A 26,233-nucleotide genomic window follows, 5' to 3' on the forward strand; every position below is an offset into this window, starting at 1 on the left:
AGGACAACAGAGTTGCCCTCATTTCAGAAGAGCTGTGACTTTGGAATGAGCATAGACCTCTTTAGGTCCCAAAGCCTAGAGCCACAGCCGGTATGAAAAAATTATAGAGAGATAGATTTTTTCTCAGAGGAAGAAGTTTCTGGTAGCCAGAGTTTTCTAAAGACGGAAGGGGCTGGCTGGACTGGAGTGAGCTGCCAGAGGTTTCTACTTGTCAGGGGAAACTCTAGTGGGTGACTCTGGCATCAGACCAGAGATTGGACCAAGTGGTCTCCAAGGATCTTCTAGACCTGCCTTTACAACCCTAAAAATCCAAGAAGCAACTTTCTCACTGTGGGAGAGCCTCCTCATCCTCCCGTTTGGACATTCAAGGTAGGACAGCTGGAGAGATGTCAGTCAATCAATGAGAACTACTCAACAGGGCTGTGTGTGCTGGAAAGTGGTCCTAATATCCCTTTTATTTGTCTGTCCCTGCATAGTACATGAAAGATCTTCATATACTGCCTCCCCAACAACTCTGGGAGGTAAGTGTCATTATTATGCCCAACTTACAGAGAGGTAGCAAAGACTCAGGAAAGCTCTTAGTTCAGAAAAGAACTCACATCCCAAAAGTTAGAGACCTGGAGCTCAAATCTAATCCACTTATTCCCAATCCCCAGCTCTTCTCAGTGCCAAGCCTCCTCCCATTCCTTCTGAGACTTAGTGTCCTTATCTCAGGTAACCATCCCTCCCCCAGCACTTAGACTACTTGTGAAGATCAGAGGAGGCAAGGTGCTTAAAAATGCTTTGAGGAGCTGTAATGATTCCTTTCCTCCATTCTTCCCTCTCTTACTCCCTACTTTCTTTTCCTCCTTAAATATTTGCTTAACAGATTTAATATTCTAAGTGCTAGGACAATCAGCTGGGATGCCAAGATGCATGATACACAGTCTTTGCCTTCAAGGAGCAGCCATTCTGGCTGGAGGATACAGACGGGTTCAAGACCCTTCACAAAGAATGTCAATAGTGTAAAAAGAAAAGTAGATATAATAAAGATTGCTCAGAGGTAGGTGTGATGGACTCAGGTAGAAGAGCAGGACAGTTAGAGATGTCTTCCTGGAGGAGGTGACCTCTGAACTAGGTTTGGAAGAAAGACTTGCAATTCTTCAGGTAAATGATGTTGGGAAGATGTGGGTGGGCTGAGAGGGTATTCCAAGGAAAGAAAGGAACATTTACTAAGGCACAGAGATTTAGAACAGCATGGTGTATTCAGGGGCCTGGAAGTTATGCAGTAGAGCTGGGGTATTGAGTAAGGACCAGGGGTGGTGAGAGATGGGACTAGAGAGGTCAGAAGGGGTCAAAGGAATATTTGATGACAGCTTAAGGAGCTTTGGTTTATTCTGGGTGCAAGGAAGAGTTTCAAAAATGGTTCAGCTCCTGGAGGTAGGTGGGCAGGCAGTGGGTGAGGGGAGAAGAGGGTTTGAAGGACAGGGTGGTTTCATGGTACAACATGAAATTAGCGGTCTCAGACCAGAGACCACCCAGAGTGACACATTCCATGAACTGGAGAGGTGGCTCCCGGTCAACAGTGAGATGATGAATGCTCTCTGTGTGACTGAACCGGAAGTAAAAGACTCCAGGAAAAAAAAAAAAAAAGCAGTTCAGTTCAAAGACAACATCATCCTGGTTTTAGAGCTAGCACATGGGTCTCAGAGTGCAGAACAGATATGTGGAGAGAGGGCTATCCATCCTGTCACCCTTTTCCATGTTCCCAGATCCATTCTCAACCCCTCTGCCAGCTCTGAGCACCCCTGCCCCAGGAGGCTGACCCTGCTGACTGGGCCTTCTGGCACCCTAGAACCAGACTTCTATACTCAAACAACAGGAAGCTTCAGCAAGGAGAAGGAAGGTGGGCAGAGGAAGCATCATGTGATTTCTTCTGTTTCCTCCCTGCTTCTGCATAGACTTTCTAGTATTTCCCACGGGGCAACACTTCCTCACTGGTTCTAGTTTTCACTGAGCTTCAGTATCTTTATTTCTTCCCCTTGTCCCTCTGGTCCTAGAGATGGTAACAGCTTCCAGCTGTTGCTAGGCTCTGGGAAACTTGACATCTTCTTCTTGCCATGAACCCTGTCACCACCTATGTGTCCCTCCACTAATGGCTCTTCATTGAAATGATGTGAAGTGAGTTCTGCTTCCTGCTGTGACCCTGACTGATTCAGGGGTCAAGATCAGATACAGGCCTGGAGAGGGGCAGGGCCATGGCAGCAATCTGAGAGAAAGATGCATTGATATTGGGAGTGAAGAAAAGGGAGCAGGGTGGAGATTCTTTCCAAGCAGAAAACCTTGAGTCCTGATTTCAGTTTGTGCTGGTCTCCAGGAAGGGGAAGGTCCTGGGGGACTGAGTGGGTGGTGGGATGTTCCCCAAAATGGAGAATTCAAGAGGAGAAGCTGGTTCCAGTGGGCTGATGAGGTCAGTTTTGATCAGAGGTGCATCAGGAAGAGATGTCCAAGAGACCAGTGGATCAAAGGATCTGACCTGGAGATTCAGCCAAGGTACCAGCAGCACAGAGCTGATAGTTGAGGCCCACAGACAACATAGAAATGCATTAAATTTGCCACAAACTCATCTCTTTGGTTCTTTCTTAATAATTATTGATATCTAAAGAAGTAGGGTTCTAATGATCCAAGATGTTATAGAAGACTCTATTCAGAAGTTGTCTGCCTTGCACCTTGATTAACTGCCCCCCTTTTAAAGATGAAGGGGTTTGTTTTTCAAATCCACAATTTTCCCTGGCTCTCCATTTTGTAATTCCTATTTTTCACCACCAGATTGTTTGCTGGGGAAAAGAACAAAAACAGCAACAGATGTCTTTGTTTGGGGGTTTTGCAAAACTCTCTGGTTAAGATAACACTTTCAATTAAAGAAATTATATCATCCAAATACCATATGCCGACAAGCCCTCATTTGCAAAAAAATCACCTGCTTTCAGAAACTGTTTGAAGAGTCCTCTCAAACCAGCTCTCAATAACTCAGTTGGGCATCAAAACAGATCCCTCTCTTCTCTCCTCTGGATTCTGAAAGCCTCAGTGCAGAAAGCCAAGTCAAGAGGGCAACCTCTGATTTGTCCTCAGAGTTCATCACCAATTCCTCCTCGCACATGCTCACACATACACACACATACACACACACACACACCCCTTCATGTGTGTAGCCTCTGCTATTCATTGAATATCAGGGCATGGCACCTTTTAGACACTTAGCACATCAATGTAGTAGAATAAATTAATTCATTTCTTATTTCCTTCCTTTCTCCCTCTCTCCATCCTTGTTTCTTCTATAGCTTCACATTTCTGAAAGAAGTCTGTGTGCCACGGTTGCTAAGCACTGGAAGTACAAAGATAATTAAACAGATTCCCTGTCCTCAGGACACCCATAATCTAGACAGAATATAGCCGAGTAACCAGAGAGTGCTAATACCAGGAAGAATATGAGCTCCTTAAGGGCAAGAACCAGTCTTGATTCCCTGTGTAGCTCCTTTTCCATGTAGTGCCAGGAGCTCAATAAGCTTTCAGTGTCTGTTGAACAAAATATTTGATGAATGAAGCATATCCTACCATAACAAGCAAGCACCACAATGCAGAAGCACAAGAAAAAAAAATCCCTAAATTCTGAGTGGGGGTGTGCCCTTAGAGCTAGAAAAGAAGCAGGGAAGGTGGGAGGCCAGAGCCTGCTGGGCAGAAGGCAACAGTTCAACCAAGGCATGGATGACTTAAGTAACCAGTGCTTATGACTTAAGTGACCATCGACAATGAGTGATCCAGTTTGGTCACAACATCAGGTGAGAAGACTTGACATAATCCAAGTCCCTATTTACCACCAATGAACAAATGGAATTTGAAATGAAAAACATTAGTGCTTCAGAAAATGAAGCACTTAGGTATAAATCAAACAAAACATGTATAAAATCTATATGAGGGAAACCACAAAACTCTCATGAATGAACTCAAAGAAGAACTAAATAAATGAAGACATATTCCATGTTCATGGATAGGTAGATTCAATATTGGTACTATATCAGTTCTTCCCAACTTGAGCTACCGATTCAATGAAATCCCAATAAAAATCCCAGCAAGTTATTTTGTAGATATTGATGAACTGATTCTAAAGTTTATATGGAAAGGGAAAGATCCAGAATAACCAACACAATATTGAAGGAGAACAAAGCTGGAGGATTGATGGTACCCAACTTCAAAACTTACTATAAAGCTACGGTTATCAGGACAGTGTAGTATTGGGGAAAGAATTGAAAATAGATCAATGGAAAAAAACAGAGATACCAGAGGAGTTCCTGCTGTGGCAAAATAGGCTCAGCAGTGTCTCTGCAGCACCGGGAGGCAGGTTTGATCTTTGGTTGGCACAGTGGGTTAAAGGATCTGGCATTGCTGCAGCTGCAGCATAGGCTCAACTGCAGCTCAGCTCTGATCCCCAGCAGGAACTCCATATGCTGCAAGGAGGTCAAAAGCATAGAAAAGAAAAGAAAAAAAAAAAGAGAGAGAGAGAGACACCAGAAATACATGCCCATAAATATTGTCTACTGATCTTTGACAAAGGAGATGGTCTTTTCAATCAATGATGCTAGAATAATGAGACATCCACCAAAAAAAAAAAAAAGTCTTGACATAAACCTTACACACTCCACAAAAGTTAACCCCAAACGGATCATAGACCTAAACATAAAATGCAAAACTATAAAACTCCTAGAAAATACGTAGGAGAAAACCTAGGTGACTTTGGGTATGGTGATACAGTTTTAGATGCAGCACCAAAGACACAATCCATGAAAAAATAATTGATAAACTGAATCTTATTAAAATTAAAAACTTCTTCTCTGCAGAAGACAATGGTAAAAAAATGAGAACACAAGCCACATACTTGGAGAAAATATTTGCAAAAGACACATCTGACAAAGAACTGCTTTAGAAAATATACAATGAACACTTAAAAGTCAACAATAAGAAAACTAATCCAATTTTAAAATGGGGCCAAAGCCAGGCTATCGAAGAAGATATACAGATGGCAAATAAGTGTATGAAAAGATGCTCCACATCATATGCCATCAGGGAAATGCAAATTAAACAAATGACGTACCACTACACACCCATTAGGACGGCCAAAATCAGGAACACTGACAACACCAAATGATGGCAAGGATGTGGAGCAAAAGGAATTCTCATTCACTGTTTATGTGAATACAAAATGGTACAATCACTTTGGAAGAGAGCTCAGCAGTTTCTTACAAAACTAAACATACTTTTCACTGTGTGATCCATCAGTCACACTCTTTGGCATTTACCTAAAGGAGTTGAAAACTTATGTTCACACAAAATCCTCCAAATGGCTGGACTCACACAGCAGCTCTATTCATGAGTGCAAAGACATGGAAGTGACCAAGATGCTTCCAGTCAATCAATGGATAAGTAAATTGTGGTACATCCAGACAATGGAATATTACACAGTGCTAAAAACAGATGAGCCATCAAGCCATGAAAAGACATGGAGGAAACTTAAATGCATATCTCTAAGAAAAAGAGAGCAATCTGAAAAGGCCACATACTCTATGATTCCACCTATATGACATTCCAGAAAAGACAAAACTATGGAAGCTAGCCAAAGATTACTAGTAGCGAGAGTGGGCAAGTGTGGGGAGGGAGAGGAGATGAGTAAGGAGAGCAGAGAGGATTTTTAGGGCCGTGAAAATACTCTGTATGATATTATAATAATAGATGTATGTCATTATACACCTGCCTAAACCCATAGCATGTACATCACCAAGAGTGAACCCTAAGGCAAACTATGGACTTAGGGCGATAATGATGAGTCCACATCAGTTCATCCTTGGTAAAAAATGCACCATTCTGGTGAGTGCTGTTGATCATGCAAGAGGCTGTGCATGTGTGTGGCAGGGGAGGTGGCAGGGGTATGTGGGAAATTTATGTACCTTCCTTTCAATTTTGTTATAAAAAAAAAAAAAATGAAGACTTAAGGAGATCCCATTGTGGCGCAGTGGAAATGAATCCAACAAGGAACCATGAGGTTTCAGGTTCGATCCCTGGCCTCGCTCAGTGGGTTAAGGATCCAGTGTTTCCATGAGTTGTGGTATAGGTCAAAGATGCGGCTCAGATCCTGTGTTGCTGTGGCTGTGGTGTAGGCTGGCAGCTACAGCTGGGATTCAACCCCTATTCTGGGAACCTCCATATGCTGCAGGTGCAGCCCTGAAAAGAAAAAAAAAATGAAGACTTAAAAACTTCCTAACTCCAATACTGACTAACTCTCTTAGCCTTCATTCCTTATGTGGACATTTGGAAAAAAACTGCTACATGCTGTGATTGTAAGGATTAACCAAGATAATACTCACGAGGTACCCAGGATACAATGGGTGCTTTATAAAATACACACACACACACACACACACATATATAAAGTGATTTCCATGGCACACTTGACTTTGGCCATTACCTATGGCTTATATATATAATAATATATATATTTCTGGTTAGTACTCAGAGCAATAATGAAAAAACACATGGAAAAATAGCCTCAGCCAAGTATTTTTTTTCCTTACAATTTACTGCTCCAAACACACATACATACAAGTGTATTAGTTAACTGATATTGTTAGTTAACTTACTATTTGTTAAATGAATTTGTCAGTGTCAGAAGCTTCTGCTTAGCCTGTTCCTCTTTCTCTTACTTGGCTAACTCAAAACCTTCACGCTGGAGTCTGTGCAGGTGAAAGGATGTGACAAAAGGAAGAAAAAAAGAAAAAGACACATTTGAAAGCTACCATGTGCCAAGGCCTTTCAGACCTCCTGTCTCATTTACTTTTCCCAAGAACGCACCTAACACAGGCAGGATTCCTATTTTCACTGATGCACTCGGTTCAGAGATATTAGGTACCTTGCTCAGAGTCATGCAATTAGTAAAGATGAAATCAGGATTTGAGCCCAAGTCTTCTGGTCCCCAGGTCATAATCAGCACTCCCAGTGCCTCACTGTGGAGTCTAAATCACATCTCACAGCCAGATAGAAAGGATACTTAGGTGTTTTCCTCTTAAAGCTGAAATTTCTTTGACTAGAAGCTGCAAACCATTCCAAGACACATGACAGTTACTCACTCAAGAGTGAGCCACAGGTCTTTCCTGGCTGGCTGTGCCAACTCTCTTTTAATTGTTTCTGGGGGAGGGAAAAACTCCACATTAATGGAATTCCAAAAAAGAACGTTATGGTGACAAAGCAGGGAGAAAGCTCAGACAATAGGAGGAAATGTTGAAAGATTCCCTTTCATCTCCTAACAGCAGTTTGGGGCCACACACGTCCACTCCTGGGAACAGACCACGAGGGCAAAGCGCCCCCACCCTCCATGAGGAGCAGCCCACACTTGGGGAGTGCGTGGTTACTCTTCCTTCCGTTTTTTAAAAATATTTTTCTAACCAGGTCTCCGGAATTGACTGCAAACACTGCAAGAATGATTTCATTCTTTCCAAAACAGTATTTCACTCTCCAGCCTCTATCTAACTCCCCTGTTGAGAATTTGAGTATCTAGATAAATGGACCCAGGCCTATGAAATCTTGGGAAAAAGAGGTGTGACATAGCAAAACGCACAGGCTCTGTTCTGGTTATGTTTCATCTCCAAAGCAACTCTGCGAAAGCAGGCCCGAGGGGAATCTAGGGCAACACTCTGATTTGCTCTGTGTTGGTCATGGAGTCGGCTGTGCAAAGAAAATGGGATGGTGTGAAGAAAGCGAGTTTGGACTGAAAAGCCCTGCTTTTGCATCCTGTGTCCTGCTTTTATTAGCAAGTGACTCAGCCCTTCTGATTCTCAGTTTCCTCAGCAAGGCAATGGGGACAAGAACCCTCACCCTCTCAGTTACTGTGGGGATCCAAAAAATACCTACCACGTGATTTGGCCTCTCAGGGCTGGTCTCTTTGGGGGTGGGGACAAGGCTGGAGCTGGTTGACAGGTGAGGTAACCGCACCTGAGCCCCGCAGCCACTTCTAACAGGAAAAAGCCACTGGTTACCAGAAGACGCCCCAGGCTGAACCTTTGTGAGCCAAAGGCTGGGATATAACTTAGATGGAAATTTCCTCCAATTCGGTGTTCCCACTACTGTCTCATTTTTATTTATTTTTTTGGTCTAGGAAAAGAGAATTGCCACAAGTATAGTAACACATATGTTGTTGGGAGTGATTGCTGAGAAAATGAGGAGGAAGAGAACCAGTGTGATACAGTTGCTGGGGAGACCAGTCTGGTTAGAGGAGCTGGTTTAAGCCAACAGAAGCCCTTTAACACGTGGCTCATGCACACCCCCCTCCAAGAAAGCTTCCCTGACCACATTCCCTAGGCTGAGTTGAGTGCCCTCCCACCACTTTAATCATAGTGCTTAAGCAGAACACAGTATGTTTCCAATTGGTCTCTTTGTGAGCTAGTGATGGGACTTTCTAATCTCTTGTGAGCCCAACGAGAGTACTTGGCAATCGGGACTTTTGCCCCAAATCTTAAGTGCTATTGAGTGAATTGGTATCTAATTGATTACATGAGCCTGAGCTCGTCTCCCCCAAGAGCAGGACCAAAGGGGTCCTGTCTCTACTGGGACACAGCCAGAGGTAATGGTCAAAGTCAAGTGGGCCCTGGAAATCATTCCATTCGTGCTTCATAGCAGGAAGGACTTTATCAATGGAGGATGATTAGGAAAAGCAGGAGCCAGCATCTTCCCACCCCCTGCCCATTCCAAGGAAAAGAGACTTGGCAGTAGGGTTCCAACTCATGACGCCTGAGTTCAAGTCTGAGCTTTACCCCAGGAAGAGCCTGAGGTGTTAATCAGGGAAAGGGAGGCAGATATCCAGAAATTTAGACAAGGCAACTTGATATGAGGGAAAAAAAAAATTTAGCTGAGAGATCGTGAGGGTAGCAGGATGGAGTAGAGTCTAGATTGTGGCAATAAAATTGTCCTTTGGCCCAAAGGACTGATGCTACTGACAGTCAATGAAGAGAACACAGGGTGGCAGAGACACAGGGAACACAGGGTGGATGTGGAGATACTGTCATCACAATGATGCTACTGCAGCAAAAAAATCTACCCTCTGTCCAAAACAATCCACATACAGACTCTGTGGAGCTATGTTTTTATTAACTCCCTCTTTGGAACTGTGTAATTCAAGACAATCAGAAAAAAAATTTTTTTCATTCTGAAATTACCTCTTTTCTCTCAATGCCAAAGATATGAGTGTGTACCTTAAGTGAAAAGTCTCCATTCTAGGACCTGTGCAAAAATCAAAGATGAGAAGATGAATAAGAGGGAGTGTGTCCTCATTTGCCTGGGTTCCTGTGGTAGGTAAACAAGACAGACGTTGGGGGGTGGGGGGAATGGGAGTGGGTAACCTGCCCAGCAAAGAACATATGGTAAGGCTGGCTGAAGGCATTCCTTGAGCATTCTCAGCTAAGAAGAGAGAAAAAGGGATGAAGTTCAAGTTCTTGCCATGAGATGCTCCATGACAGTTGACATGTATAGATCAGAGTTTCTCAACACTAGTCCCCACTGACATTTGGGGTTGGTCAATTCTTTGCTGTGAAGGCTGTTCTATGCATTTGCAGGATGTTAGGTAGCATCCCTGGTCTCTTCCCACTACCTGCCAGTGACAACCAAAGATGCCTCCAGGCATTGCCAAATGTCCCTTGAAGGCAAAACCACTCCACCTCCACCCCAATAAAGAAGTACTGGTGTAGATGAACTATGACGTTGACAGCAAAGTCTGGGCTTGGGTAAGACTTCAGAGTAGAGGTCTTGGACAAATAGGAGGTGCTGAACACCATAAGCCCTACGGACAACAAGGACACTATTATTATTAGACTATGTCTTCTCTACCTCCAAAAAGACACCTGTAAAATTAAACCATATACAGAGAGAGAGAAAGTGAAACCACAGAATGCATGAAAAAAAATTGTACCCAAAATCTAACTCGACGATAGTATGAAATCGAGCACCATATTTAATTGTGAACTCCCTGAAAGCCAAGGCAAAATGAGAAACTTTAGGAATGTTTTAACTCTTGCTTTCTGATCAAAGGAGGTATACCTTTGTTATTTGTCTGAAGAAAGCCGCTTCACTCCTTCCCCCCTTTATGGGGGATTTACCAGAAGATCCTTGTGGAAGAATTACTGAAAAATATAAGGACCTGACAAACTGTAGTAAAGCAGCCATGCAGGGAGAGAAGATTCAGGGCTACACATATCCTAGAAAGGAGCAAAATACAGCAACAAATATTTTTTGAGCACTGTCAACATGCCATGCACCACATTAGATTACAGGTAGCATATAGGTTTATAGATATTGGAGCTGTATCTCTGAATAAGACTAAAAGTATCTTGGTTTTCCTAGAGCATACCCTCTTATTGGATCAGAATCAACTACTTAATCATGTGTCCTTAAGTACATCATTCCATCTCAGGACATCTCAACTTCTTCAATTGTAAAATGAAAATAATACCCACCAACAGGACCAAACTGATATTACAGGTGTTCTTTGAAGGCTTTGTATTTAGAAGAGAGAACATATTGAATGAGGGGAGAGTTGAAAACAGGGACTAAGGTAGGTCTGACATGCAGAGTTGTCCACATGATGTTATACATAATAGGGCTCCCACACATACACATGCAGACGGTACATGTAACGTGCATGGTATATGTTACCAGCGCACAAACTCACAAGCAGGTGTGGTATCCAAGGATGGCAGCATCCCACCGTATACTCCATTCAACAAAACAAAGTCCAGCAAGCATCTAACCCACCCTCATGGAAGACAGTCTAGGCAACTTTGGGGCTCCCTCCTCCGTCCACACTGCTTATCTAACTCTTCCTTCCAACCATCACCTTGAAGAAGCTCTGGGGAATAGATACTTTGCAAACTGAGTGATGCTTAATGCCTCCTGAAGACTCCTGGACTGCGCTACTGTGTCCTGGATTATTTTAACTGACCAGCCCTGCTCCCCTCCAGGGTTTGAAGGGTTAAATGAAAAAGAATGTGTAAAGCCTGTGACAGGTGGGGCCCACTCAAAAAGAGACAATGCTCATCATCTCCATCACCGTCACCAAGACCTGTTTGAGAAGAAGGCAAGAGGAAGAAGAGGAGCCAGGGGTCCCTCTTCTTCCATCCCCAGAAGATCCCACTGAGTATCATCGTCAGTTTCATCAGTGGCAACGGCATCAACAAAAAGCTGGTCAGCAAACTCCATAGCTATGGTTCTGAAGCTGCGGAACTAACTAAGGAGAACTGAGAGTCAAGGGCAACCAGGAACTCTACGCCCTGCCACTCTGCTCGCACCCATGGATTCCAGAGGAAACCCAGCCCCTTCCCCCATTCTCGTCCGCCTCCCCCACCCCAGCTTCCGCTGCTCAGCCAACATTATTTTCTGGACCCCTTTAATTTGGAGGCTTTTAGGGCCATATCCTGCCATCAATTTGGGGGTTGACTTCAATGAACATTCTGTGCAGGGCGGGAGAGGGGCAGGATGCAGCTTTCTCCTGGCGGGCCCTGATACAATAGGGTTTTCTACTGAGATCAATGGATTAATTGCAAACCCTGCGTTTGGGGCCATAAGGAGATGCTTTGTTTTCCCACAGTCTGCAGTCAGGGCTGGGCTGGCCAAACTTCATTTTTGAAAAGTCAGGGAAAACAATTCTGTAAAAAGGGGTGGGGGTGGAGGGGTACGGGAGAGTAATTTTGCCCATCGCACTAAAGGTCAGTAACAATTATAGTGAAAATTCAGAAGGCACATTTGTTCTCTGACTGAGGCCCTGTCTGGAAAATTCCATCCAGAAACAATTTGCTGTCTCTCTTCCCATTTTCCCCTCCTCCACAAGGCTCTCTCGCCACTAACGCTGCAGCCAACCCCACTATCCCCTCCCTCCACATCAGAAACTCTCTTCCCTGGAAACAGCCTTGAATGTTGAGAAGGGCGAAGAGAGCAGGGAATTCTCTCCCTTCCCCTGGGGGAGGTTGAGGAGGGTACAGTGGCCTCCTCCTGCTTTCCCTGGAGTGGTGGGAATGTTTACCTGGTAGTGGAAACAGCCTGGGTAGGCCGGAGGTAGAGCCCTAGTTCTGCCATTTATTAATCAACTGGGGGAAATCCAGCTCTCTGAGCATCCACAGAGTCACCTGTAAAGTGGACCTCCTGGGCATACTGAGATGTGATAGGCAATCTGGGTTGGAGTCGAAACACAAGGTGAAATACAGCCTAAAACAAGAGGCTCTGATCATGGCCCCTCCCCATACCAAGCCCTTCACTTGCTGGTTCCTCTGCCCTCTTTAGCCTTATGTCTCCTTCCTCCTCAGACGTCTATGCATTTTCTGTGCCTAATCTGTCCCTCTAACTCTGGACTCTCAACCCTGGAATGCACACATTTACACCCTACCCATCCAAAGACACAGCTTAATTGTTGACTTCTCTGAAAAGTTTGCTTCCGTCAGCTACAGTGCATTGATTCTCCCCTCTACACGTAGCATGTGGCTTCCAAATGCCTTCCAGACCCTACATTCTGCTTAGCTGTGGTCCTCCTAAGCATCCATGGTCCATCTCAATCATTCATTGAACATCTAGAGTTGTGGTTAAGAGCTCCAGCTCCAGCATCAAGACTGCTTGGGTCAGAAACTCAATCCCACTTCTTGCTAGCTGTAGGCTCTTGGCCTTTCCATGCCTCGGTTTCCTCACCTGTAAAGTGGGAACAATAACTGGAACCACCTCAGAGGTTGCTGGTAAGGTTAAGTGAGATGAACCCGACCAGATTACACATGTAGAATCCTTCAAAGAATGCTCAGAATGTGATAAGTACTCAAGCCCTGGATAGTATTTTTACGAAATACCTAGTCTGTTTCAGGGTCTAGGGACACAGTGATGAAGAAGACAAGCTTTCCTTCAGAAAATATTTCTTAAGTGACTTCTATATGCCAGGGACTGGTCTACTTCTAGTGGGAAGGAGAGAGGCGTAGAGATAGATAATAAACAAAACAGTAGATACCAAGGAAAAAGTCATCTTCAAAAATGGCTATGTTGCAAATAACGATAGACTGAAATGATAGAGTGCAGGGGTTTCTTTAGTTGGGAGGTGGGGGACAGTCTCTTTCAGGAGGTGGCATTTACGCTGCAGTAGTACCAATCCTGGAGGGGTTGTCAGCCGCAGGTGCACATGAGTCACCGCAGCTTGATGTGACGCTTCAGAGAAGAGGGGACTGTCTGGTTCACCCCTGTCCTTTCCTGCACCTGGTTCAGCACCCAGTAGATACTTGAGAATGGGAACACTGATTTTGAACCCTTCACTCTTAGTCCCTGTAGACATCAGCAAAGGTTCCTTGCAGGGTGTGGTTCAGGTGCAGAAGTCAGTTAGGGACGTAAGGACAAGCATACGAATGCAATTGGGTAATGCCTTGATTTAATGTCAAATACCCTGTATTCTCTTGAAGGGGAGCTGTGGGGTGTGAGTACCATAGCTTTGGGATCAGGCAAAGCTGGGTGTGCATCCCAGTTGGACCAATCTGGCCTCACTCCCCTCTTCTGTAAAATAGACCCAAAGGCACCTCCTCCCTGGGGGATTATGAACACTGCATAAAACCTTGTAGGTAGAGTGGCTTCAGAAGGCAGGTATTTCATAAATATTAATTCTCTTCCCTGCCACAATAGAGGCCTGAGGCCAAGGAACTGCATTTCTGGATTTATCACTGTAACAAACATCTACAGGAAAAAGTAGAATTTTCTAGTGACCACTTGTCCATCTCCCAGTCAAATGCCATAAAATGCTTTTCAAGGGAAATAAAATAGTAGGAAAAGGAAGGATGCTTTTTAAAAAAGTCCTCCCTCTTCTCCACTGGACTCAAAACAAAAAATGGTTTCTAGAACATCAAACACTCCTTAAAGAATCAACAATATTTTTTGATGATGGAAGTATGAATAATCAAACATATGGATTACATTTCCCTCAATTATGCAGAGCCCAAAAACCAGGAGGGAAGGGAGCATGCTGGTAAAAATTTTTTCACGTTTTATTAAAACCTCAAGGTCTGAGGAATACTTTCATGACTATTACACACACACACACACACACACACACTTCATTTGTCCAACTATCAAGAAAAAAAGAACACACTGGGCATTTTTTTCCTGCTCAAAGCTTTGTCTTTCCTTTGGTCAGCTCTAATTCTCAGCTCCAGCCTCATTCATAGCAATAAATGCACTGCATGTTAGTTGGGCTCCCAAACTCTGTGATTTACCACCTGTGTGACCTTGAGCAAATCGCTTGAATTCTTGGCCCTTGGGGTGTCCTCTGTGACAAACAGGAATGGTCCCCATTTCCAGATGGTGGTGAGGATCAAATGGAATGTGATGTGAACATATCTTGGAAACGTGCAATGTCAGAGGGGTATAAGGAATGCCAGTGGCTCCAGGAAGCTACCCCCACCGCAACAGGCAGAACAGTGCACCAGGAATTAAAGGGCCTGACTATCCACCTTCAAATTCCCCTTTGCTGATTCTAAGCTGTGTGTTCCTAGGCAGAAAACTAAGCCACTCTCCCTGCTTTGCAAATGGGGTGTTTCTGATAATAATAGTACTTACCTCATAGTGGTAGTGGTAGGGAAGATGAAATCAGTAAATATTGATAATGCATTTAGGTTAGTGTCAGTGTTTGTTTTGAAAGAGAGGGAAAACGAAGGGAAGGGGAGGGAAAAAGGAAAGGAAGGAGGGAAAGAGGACAGAGAGGGAAGAGGGAAGAAATGTCCCAGTAAAGATCTCCAGTGCTGGAAATTTCACCATTCAGTTGTTGCTGTTAGGTATTATCTTCTCCAGGAGTAGGTTTTGAAAATGCAAACACACTTAAAAAACTTAGCACAGCAATTCAGATTCGATGTGTACTTATTGAGCACCTACTGTAGGCAAGGCAGTATGTTCTCTTATTTAATCCTTTGGAAGATCTTTGACTCCTTGGAAGGTGGCAGTAGGAGGAGGTGACAAAAGAGAGGAAAAGAGGAGACAGAGGGAGACAAAGAGATGGAAGAGACACTGCTCCTGCTGTGGCTTTGGCATTAGACAGACACTGGTCCATATGTTGGCTCTGCCAGTTACTGGCTGTGACCTTGGCGAGGCAAGGACAAATGCAGACGCTGCTCCAAGTTTCACATTTTGTACCCTTGAAAGATGGGGATAAAACCACAGGTCGCTGTGGGGTTAACATGAGACAGTGTGTTAAAACATCTCATTTTCCTTCCCCAAAAAAGTGTGACACTTTTTTGTCACACGCTTCCCAAGACTTCTGTGCACTGAGTGGAAAGGAACTGTTCAAGGAAGCTTCTTGGGGCCTGGAATCAGAATTCCCAAGAGAGGAAACAGTTCACTACTAACTTTCTCTGTACAATAAAAAGGGCTTTTTTTTTTTGAAGACTGTGCTCTGCTAAGTCATAAGAAGCACATTTCCTCCCCCTGACATCTCTAATCAATTTGAGCCAGCAGTAACCAAGTGACTAACTCTTCCTCCAAAGGCAAAGAGCCAGACGAGTGTAGACGTTTCCCCAGCCTCTTAAGTGCAGAGATGATCTTGCCGGATACTGACCTTAGGAAGACAAACGGGAGAGAAATTCAGCTTTGGCTCCCACAATTCAACCAATAATAAAGGGGCAGGGAAAAGCTGTGTTAGAGAGAGAGAGACTACACTACCCTCTTCCTGGATCCTGGCAGATGCCAGAGGAAGAATCAGTGAGTGAGTAATTCTGAAGCCTGGAGTCCAAAGACTGCAGCTGGAGGTCTGTGCCAAGAAGACGGTGCCAGGTTGGGGTTGGGGGCGGGGGGCAGTGCTTCTGGGCCAGCCTTGGCCGGATGGGGAACAGCTCAGAGTGAGTCAGGGGCTGGGTCTCTGCTCCAAGGGTCTCCCACGGGCTACATCCATTCAGAGGCACCTCCCACAAACGGAGCTGTCCTTGCAAATACTCAGGTGGCTTTTATTGGGGTGGTGTGTCATCAGTGGGCAATGAATGGAAATGATAGAAAAGTTTTGTAGTCTAAGCATAAGCCAGCACAGAACAGAATGCAGACAGTCCGGGAGCAAGGTGCCAGGTCTATGCTAAGGTTGTGGGCTGCCAAACTCCCACAGTGCAAAACAACGGCTACCATTTACCGACTGCTCACCATGTCCCAGGATTGTGTTTGGTGTAGGCAGCTCTAAAGTCCTTACCTGCCATCATGAGCATGATGATCTCCAGAAAGCACAGTGAAGCTGGGAGAGTATTAGGTAAGCCACTTCCCCTTCCATGAACTCAGTTTCCCCATCGCAAAATGAGATGACATCTACCTACACTATGGGTTCCTTCGAGAATCTCAGCACAGTGCTTTTTAGTCAGAGAAATCTGGGTTTGAAACCCAGCTCTGCCTCTAATTTGCTGTGTGATCTCTAATTTACTGTGTGACCTCAGGCAAGTTTCTTAGCCTCTCTGAACTCCAGTTTCCTCCTCTGTTAGCACAAGAGAGCCAGCCTCAAAGGATTATGACAAAAATCAAAGGAGGCAATGTAGGAGCCTGCTCCTCATCTGCAAGCCAGAGAAAATGATATACATCTCTCATTGCTGTGAAGAGTAGATAATATTTAAAAAATGCAGGATCACAATGGATAAATAACCCACATTTTAAAGGTGTGAACGCCCTGTTCTCCACCATTTTATTCCACTCCCCAGGGTTGACATGAAATGACCCTAAGAGCTGGGGAGACGGAGGAGCAGTCTTTGCATTCAGTCCATAAGCATTAATGATGCATGAAGCTGTAGCTGGGAAGTCCAGGTAGCTGGCAATAAGGTAAATAGATTCCTTTTAAACTGTGGAGTTTGCGAAGCCAGTTGACCTCTCTGGGCTTCAGGGTTCTTGCTGTTTAAGGGTGGGACTGGAATTGATAAATTCTAAAATCATTTTAAACCTGAGTCTCTATGACTCATCCAGACTATTTTTTAAAGTCCAGTTGAAGCTTTCCTAAAAGATCTTGCATATATATTATTTCACAAGACTTGCCTAGCCCGCATTTTAGCAGTCTCTGATTTCTCCCCGAGGGAATCTTAAAAGGATTCTAATTGATGACCAATGCTATATTAAAAATCAAAGAGGAGAGTAACTGTCTTTCCACCCTGGCCACAAAAAGAAAAATGATAATAATAATCAAAATGCTGCTCTTTGTTAAAGAGGTTTAGAAAATCTGGCTTGAGCACAACCTTTTCATCTGGCTTCCTACACGTCCTCAGGCTGCAGGGAAATGAGGGTGTTTCTCTGGTGGTGAGATCAGCTCTGGGGCATAGCAGTTAAGGAGAATCCTCCGAGGTCTCAGTCTCCTCTTCTGTAAAATGGGGATTTTCACAGCATTTGCTCTGCTGACTTCACAACGATAAGTGGGTAAAAAGAGATGAAGATGAAGAAGGTGCTGGACAAATGCAAAAGGAATTATTGTGATCGTAGGGTCCTCTATAGAAACAGAACCAGAGAGAAAGAGAAAGAGAGATGATAAGGAATTGGCGAACATGATTATGGAAGCTGACAAGCCCCAAGTTCTGAAGTCAGCAAGCTGGAGACCCAGGAAAGCTAATGGTTTAGTTCATCTGAGTCCAGAGGCTTGAGAATGAGGAGAATTGGTAGTATAAGTTCCAGTCTGCAAGCTGGTCAGAGAGCCAGGAAGAACTCATGTTTTAGTATGAGTCATTAGGCAGGAAAAAAAGCCCATGTCTCAGTTCCAAGACCATCAGGTAGGAAGAAGTCTCTCTCATTCACAGGAGGGTCAGTCTTTTTGTTCTCTTTAGACCTTCACCTGATTGGACAAGGCCCACCCACATAAGGGAACACAATCTGTTTTACTTTGTCTACTGATTTAAATGTGAATCTCATCCCCAGACACTCATACAGACAAACTCAGAATAATGTTTGACCAAATAGCTTAGCATCTTGTGGCCCCATCAACTTAACCGATATAATTGACCATCACAATAATGGAAATGTAAGCTCAATAAGGGAACCAAATTCTTGTCTATTTGTTTCCTGTAGTATCTCCATGTCCTAGGGAATAAACTCTAATATAGGATAGGGGCTCAAAACATATCAAATGAATGAAGGAGGAGGAAGAGGAACGTTTGAGGCCAGTGGAAGAAGAAAGTTTGTCCTCAACTCTTTGCCAGGGACATTTTCACCATTTGTTCAATCAACAACTACACATGTAACTCTTAAGGAATTGAATCTTGACATCAACTTTATGAGTTAGGCATTAATATTCTCCTTTTTTCAGATAAAGAATGTGAGGTTCAGAGAAGTTAAATATCCAACAGGTGGACTACGTCTGCATTCCACAGCTTTCCGGGTGTCTTTTCCTATCTCACCACTCACCACCATGTGCAATTATGTCACTGTTGATTTCATTTTATTCTTGCCCCCCTGCAGTGGGTTGCATGGGGCTCTGAAATTTGGCAAATTAGAATGTTTGCCATGGTCCAACTTTGATCCTGACTCTTCTAGACACTAATATAAAATGGTGACCAAAATAGAATTTATTACTGCCCTTGTGTCTCTTAAAGATAGGTCCACCCAGAACCTCACGAATGTGACCTTATATAGAAAATGTTCTTTGGAGTTCCCGTCGTGGCGCAGTGGAAACGAATCCAACGAGGAACCATGAGGTTGCAGGTTCAATCCCTGGCCTCGCTCAGTGGGTTAAGGATCCAGCATTACCATGAGCTGTGGTGTAGGTTGCAGACGCAGCTCAGATCTGGCGTTGCTGTGGCTGTGGTATAGGCTGGCAGCTGTAGCTCCAATTAGACCCCTAGCCTAGGAACCTCCATATGCAGCGGGTACGGACATAAAAATCAAAAGGAAAAGAAAAAAAGAAAATGATCTTTGTAGATATTGATGTGGATCTTGAAATGAGATCATCCTGGATCAGAGTGGACCCTAAATCCAGTGACAAATGTCCTAATACGAAAAGGGAAGGAAAGAAGACACAGAAAAGAAGGTAATGTGTAGATGGAGGAAGCATTTGGAGTGATGCATGTGCAAGCCACAGAATATGAGGCTTGCCTGTAGCTACCGGAAGCTAGGAGAGGGGCCTGGGATGGGTTCCCCTTCAGAGTTTACAGAGGGATCCGACTTCATCAAAATCTTGATTTCAGACATCTGGCCCCCAAAACGGTGAGAGAATAAAAGTCTCCGTATTTTAAGATATCCAGGTTGGGGCTATTTGTTATAGCAGCTACAGGAAACTAACATGCCCTCCATATCCATGCCAGTCTCCAATTAGGCTGTAAGAGGGCAGTAATAAATTCTATTTTGTTCACTATTTTATATCTAGTGTCTAGAAGGGCCAGGATCAAAGTTGGACCATGGCAAATATTCAAATTTGCCAAATTTCAGATGCTTGCAGCCAGAAAAGTCTCTTGAGTGGGAACAAGGAATCCTGGGTCATCTGTCCTGTGGCTCTCACCAGGACAGATTTGCTGCGGTGAGCCATGCAACTTTCTATAAAGTCCATTGTGTTTCTGGAGGCTTCAGGGTTGGGGGAAGGGGGACGGTAGGAGGGATAAAGGAATGTGGGTATCCATCTCTCAGTTTATAAAATGGACATGAGAAATTCCCATTGTGGCTCTGTGGAGACGAATCTGACTAGTATCCATGAGGATGCAGGTTTGATCCCTGGCCTTGCTCAGTGGGTTAAGGATCCGGTGTTGCTGTGAGCTGTGGTGTAGGTTGCAGAAGTGGCTTGGCTCCTGTGTTGCTGTGGCTGTGCTTGTGGTGTAGGCCAGCAGCTACAGCTCCAATTTGACGCCTAGCTTGGGAATTTCCATACACTGCTGGTGCAGCCAAAATAAGACAAAAAAAGAAGAAAGAAAAAAAAATGGACATGAGGCCTCCAACCACATGTCTTTGGAAGGCTGGCACCAGGTTTACTCACCCACATAGGTACATGAAACAGGAGGAGGTGGCGAGCCCTGAGGAAAGGGAAGTAACACTTCCTAGAATTCCAGGCCCCAGCTCAGCTGGGCCCCATCTTCTGCCTCCTCCTCTGCTCTTCCTCTCTGTTTTTCTTTCTGCTTCTCTCAAAGCTTCTCTAGAAGCATGGGGTAGGCTGTCGAAGGTGCCCAGGGAGAGCGCGTCCCCAAGGCTGGGGGACCAGGAGCTTGGGTTGTACCAGGTCCCATCCCCTCCACCTACTGTGCACCCTGGGCAGAGCCTGCAAGTCTCCACTAGGATCACTGAGACCTGCCTCATCCATTCAGCCAGTCTTGACTCAGAACTTGCTTGGGCCTGAGCACTTCCTACTTATCAGCAACACATAGGAGAGGGCTCAACATCCAGGAGGAAAACAGATCCCTATACCCTTTCCAAGTAGCAAACAAAACTAGGTTGAAATCCTTGGCGGTACTATTTATGTGGCAAGTTACTTAGCCCCTTTAAGCATCTATAAATTGTGAATATAATACCCACCAATTTGCAAAGAGAACAAAACAAGAGGTATTAGGCCATCTAGAACAGTGTCTAATACATAGTGGGTGCTCAAAACACTCTTTTATCTCCCTTTTCACTCCCTTTTCTAAATGAGATATTGCATTCATTCATTCAACGCATTCATTGATAAAGTACTTAACATGACTTCATTAATGGCAGTAGCTATTTTTTTTTTTATCATTTGAGCCATTATAGCATCTGTGAACACTTGGAATCTGAAAATCAAAGTGCTGCAAGGGAGTTTCAAGACCATGTAGCCCTGCCTTCATTCTTCAAATCAGGAAATGAAAGCTCAGAGAAGACAAGGGATTTTCCTGAGGTCACACAGCTGGTAGATTCAGTGTTGGCACTCCACTCAAGCCTGCTGCTTATTCACCTCATGACTCATCAAGCCTCAGGCAGTGGTGACAAAGGCCATTCACCAACATCCTCTGGTACCTACAGCACCCAGGGCCAGTGCTGGCCACCCTGGAGGCCAAAATACCCTCAAGGGCCCACCAGAAATGTGGACAGATGGAAGAAATTACAAGGCAGGCATTTAGGAAGTAGTTCCTTTCCAAATCAAATGCATTCTTGCTGCTGCACTCTAATACTCATATCCTAAAAATTGTTGTTTAACGGGCTCTCCACATCCGAACTTGACTCACTCTTTGAAATGGAAATCTGGGCAGTTTGGAGTTTGGGTGGCAGTTCCTAACTGCCAGCGACAGGATAGTGCCTGCTGGCAGTACACAGGCAGCCTTGACCTCAGGCCAGAGCCTCTCAGCCTCCAGGGCCACCAGGAAGGTTGCAGGGGCTCCAGAGCTGGGGCCTCAGCCTGGGGAACCTTGACCCTGCCAGAGGCTGGATCTGTTTCTGATATGGCGTGGCAAATTTCTAAATCTTAGCTGTGGGATGGCATTTGCTCCTTGCAGAAAAAGAGCAAGGGGCCCAGGAGGTTCCAATTGATTCCAAAGTAGAACCAGCTGTTGGAATCCTGCAGCGCTGATTAGGGAAGTTCACTTCCAGGTTGCAGTTTCCAACTGGTACCCTCACCCCCACTCAGGGCTGTCACAGATGCCCCCCAAACCTAAATTGCTGCACCTATTGATCCAGAGCTAGAAACCAGGCAAAGGCAGGAAGAGGAGCCAGAAACAATAGCTTCCATCTCTTGAGTACCTACTTGGTATGTATCTGCTGTTGGGTTAGGTGCTTTGTAAATATCATTTCCCACTTTTACAACCTTGTAGCAATACCATCAGTCTCTGATTTGCGAATGAAAAAAAAAGAGATTCAGCGAATATAATTATCATCATTCTTTTTCTACCTAACAGTTACTGAGTGTTTACCATATGCCACACATTTCTTAAGCACATTACATGTCATCTGCTAATTTATCATCACATCAACGCTATGGTATTATTATTGCCTCCATTTTATAGATGAGGAAACGAAGCCTTAGGAAAGTTAAATAACTCCTTGGGTCACTTTATTTGAGATGCTCAGAATGTAGCTGTTACTGCCTCGGATACAAAATCCAGTGGCTACAAATCCGGGTCTTTTTGGCTATAATATTAGTAATAATAATGAAAAGAGCTAACATCTATTAAGAGCTTACTGGGTACCACATACTGTGCAAAATTTTTTAAGCATGTATTACCTCATTTAATTTTCCTGACAGTCCTATGGTGTGTGTCATAGTTTCCTGCTTTTAAAAATGAAGAAACTGAGGCTCAGTCATTAAGAGAAGCAGGATTCAAAGGCAGGTTCATTTGTCCCCAGAGGGCTAGCTTTTAATCACTGTGATCTCTCCCTAAGTGTCCTGAGGGTCCACATCCTTTGGGTTGAGTTCCCAAGTTCCCCATTCTTTGTATAATTTTAACATATTATGGAAAAACAAGGAGCTAGCCTCAAACTCTGCTCCAGGTTTCAGGGCGACTATTCTGTCATTCTTTCCAATATCAACCTTCAAAAGCCACTGTAAAAATGCACTTGCAATTTGAAACTTGCCATGAATGCTATAAACAGAATATTAGTTTAAACTAGTGTTGATTTTGTAAACTATTAAGGATGAAATGAGGTTGATATTTACTAAGTTAAAGGAGCATGAAGTTTATGGTTTTTAAATTGCTTTGGCGAAACTTACAAGAATTTTCCCTTATGTAAAGTCAGAATGAATAATACTTTTGATAATATACGTTCTATGTTCTCAAATAGAGGTCCAATTGCAGATATCCTTTAAAGCAAAATGAAATTGACACACCTGAAAGGCAGCATAGTGACAAATTGCATGTCTTATCTATCAATCCATAGATATTAAACAACTACCAATGTGTCTGTGACCACTGGATCCTTTCCAGGAGCTTCCAATGTGGTTATATTTGTTTTTGTTTGATAAATTTGCATGAACATGTCATATGGGTATTCATACATTCATGAATGTATTCATTCAAATGTTAATGTTAATTAAATGACTCTATGTGCCAGACATTACAGTAGATGCTAGGCATAGAAGGGCCTCCAGAACTTCCAAGTCTTGAGGGAAAGCCACAAAGAAATGTCACTTAGAGATCATCACTGATGGCACAGGCGCAAATGGAGGCCCCCTAATTCCAGCTGGGTACAGGAGAGATCAAGAATGCTTTCTGAAGGAAATATCAACAAAGCTAATGAATAAAGAATGAAGTGGAGTTAATCTGAAGAGAGATCAGCAGGAATACCAAGTGAAGAAAAGAGATTTGCGAAGATCTTGGGCTGAGGGATATAGTATTTGCTAAGTGCTGAGAGAATGGGATAAATGACAGTGTCAGTGTTTAGAAAGTAAAGCACCATTTGAACAAGGGTGGTCAGGAAAGATGTACTGGAGATGCTAGAACTGGAAATGGAATATTTAGATAGGAGATGGGGAAAAGGGGGGATATGCATAACTAAAGGCATCAAGGGCAGAAGTCATGTTAAGAGATCAAAGAGAAGTCTTTCCATGCTGAAGCAAAATGCACACACCACCACCATCCTCATCATGGCTGATACTTAGCACTTACAATACATCTTGCCCTTGTTGGGAGATAAGTCTCCACGGGTCTCTCGTTTCTGCACATTTTGTGAGCAGAGACACTGACTGCCTTTGCTCCAAACCATCTTTTCAAGGATATTTGCATAGGAACAACTTGGAAGATAGAGATAGTGTTCCACTCTAAAGCAGAGGGCAGGTTCACATACAATTCACTTAAAAAGATACCATTTCCTAGAGCTCAGGGCTCCTCTCCATAATGCAACCCACAAATGTCAGGTATCATCCGATCTTCTTCACATCACCACATGGAAACTGAGGCTCAAGGAATGGGCATAAGAAAACACTGATACACATAAGAAATATAATCATTATAGACCACTATAAACAATTATATGCAAAAAATTGAACCACCTAGAGGAAATGTATAAATTGTTGAAACATAATATATTCTAAGACTGAATCAGGAAGAACAGAAAATCTGAAAAGACCTATTAGTTCTAATGAATTGGAATCAGTAATCAAAAAACTCCTAACAAACAAAAGTCCAGGGCCAGTTGCTTTACAGAGGAATTCTACCAAACATCTAAGGAAAAGTTAGTGCTATTCTTCTCAAACTATTGTAAAAAAATTGAAGGGGAAGGAACACTTTCAAATTCACCCCAGGAGGCCAACATTTCCCTGATATTAAAACTAGACAAAGACACTCCAAAAAGAAAATTACAGGCTAATATACCTATGAATATAAATGCACAAATCCTCCGCAAAATATTAGCAAACAAAATTCAACAATACATTAAAAGGATCATATGGAGTTCCCATCGTGGCGCAGTGGTTAACGAACCCGACTAGGAACCATGAGGTTGCGGGTTCGGTCCCTGCCCTTGCTCAGTGGGTTAACGATCCGGCGTTGCCGTGAGCTGTGGTGTAGGTTGCAGACGCGGCTCGGATCCCGAGTTGCTGTGGCTCTGGCGTAGGCCGGTGGCTACAGCTCTGATTCGACCCCTAGCCTGGGAACATCCATATGCCACGGGAGCGGCCCAAGAAATAGCAAAAAGACAAAAAAAAAAAAAAAAGATCATACATCATGATCAAGTGGGATTTATTTCAGGGAATCAAGGATGGTTCAAACTACAATCAATCAATGTGATACAGCACATTAACAAAACAAAGGATAAAAATCATATGATCATCTTAATAGAGGCAGAAAAGTATTTGACCAAATTCAGTATCTATTTATTATAAAATCTCTCAATAAAATTGGTATACAGGAAACATACTTCAACATAATAAAAGCCATTTATAATAAACCCACAGCTAACATTACACTCAGTGGCAAAAAACTGAAAGCTTTGCCTCTGATATCGGAAACAAGAAAAAGATGCCCTCTCTCACCACTATTATTCAACATAGCATTGGAAGCCCTAGCCATAGAAATTAGAGAAGAAAATAAATAAAAAGGCACTCAAATTAGAAGGGAAGATGTAAAACTGTCACTATTTGCATATGACATGATACTATATAGAGAAAACCCTAAAGACTCCGAGAGAAATGAATTAAATAAAGTTGCAGGATTAAAAATTAATATACAGAAATCTGTTGCATTTCTATATACTAATAATGAACTATCACAATGGGAAATCAAGAAAAATAATCTCATTTAAAATTGCACTAAAGAGAATAAAATACCTAGGAATAAATTTAATCTCAGGGGTGAAAGTCTTACACTCTGAAAACTGTAAGACATCAGTGAAAGAAACTGAAGACAATACAAACAAATGGAAGTATATTCTGTGTTCATGGATTGGAAGAGTAGTATTGTGAAAATGTTCATACTCAAATAAATCTGCATAATCAGTGTAATCCCATGGTATTTTTCACCGAAGTAGAACAAATAATTCTAAAATTTGAATGTAACCCACAAAAGATCCCAAATATCCAAATCAATCTGGAGAAAGAAAACTAAAGCCAGAAGTATCAAGCACCCTGATTTCAAACTATACTACAAAGTTATAACAATCAAAATAGTATGGTACTGATATAAAAACAGCCATATAGATCAATGGAACAGAATAGAAATCCCAGAAATAAACTCATGTGCATGTGGTCAATTAATTTATGACAAACGAAGCAATAATATACAATGGGGAAAAGATGGTCTCTTCAATAAGTGGTGTGGGAAAACTGGACAACTATATGTAAAAGAATTAAACCAGACCATTTTCTCACACCATATTAAAAAAATAAACTCCTAATGAATTAAAGGCTAACATGTAAGACCTGAAACTGTAAAACTCTTTGAAGAAAACATAGTTCTGGCCAAGGGAAAGGATATTCTGGTGGGCAGAGCTATTCCCCTGGTCATTGGACAGTGGCCCCAATGTCATTCAGGTCTGGAGCAGAGGAGACAGGGAGGAAGTGTCCACCTTGGGCTATCAACGTTCCGAAATCTCAGCATCCCATTCCTCATTGGAGATGTTCCAAGTGGCAAAAAAGAACAGGTGTCCAGCCAAGGACTGGAATTTCTTTAGTGTCTGTGGGATCGGGACTCCAGGGACAGAACTCTTTCCCCTCACCTTGTTGCTGAAATCTCGCCTGCCTTTGTACACTGATGCCAAATAAAAACACAGAGACAGAGTTGGAGGAAAGACAAAAGTAGCTAGAATTATCAGGCATAGAAGGGAACAGAAGGATAGTTCCTCG

The sequence above is a fragment of the Sus scrofa genome, chromosome 6 (genome assembly GCF_000003025.6).
Source record: "Sus scrofa isolate TJ Tabasco breed Duroc chromosome 6, Sscrofa11.1, whole genome shotgun sequence".
NCBI lineage: Eukaryota > Metazoa > Chordata > Mammalia > Artiodactyla > Suidae > Sus > Sus scrofa.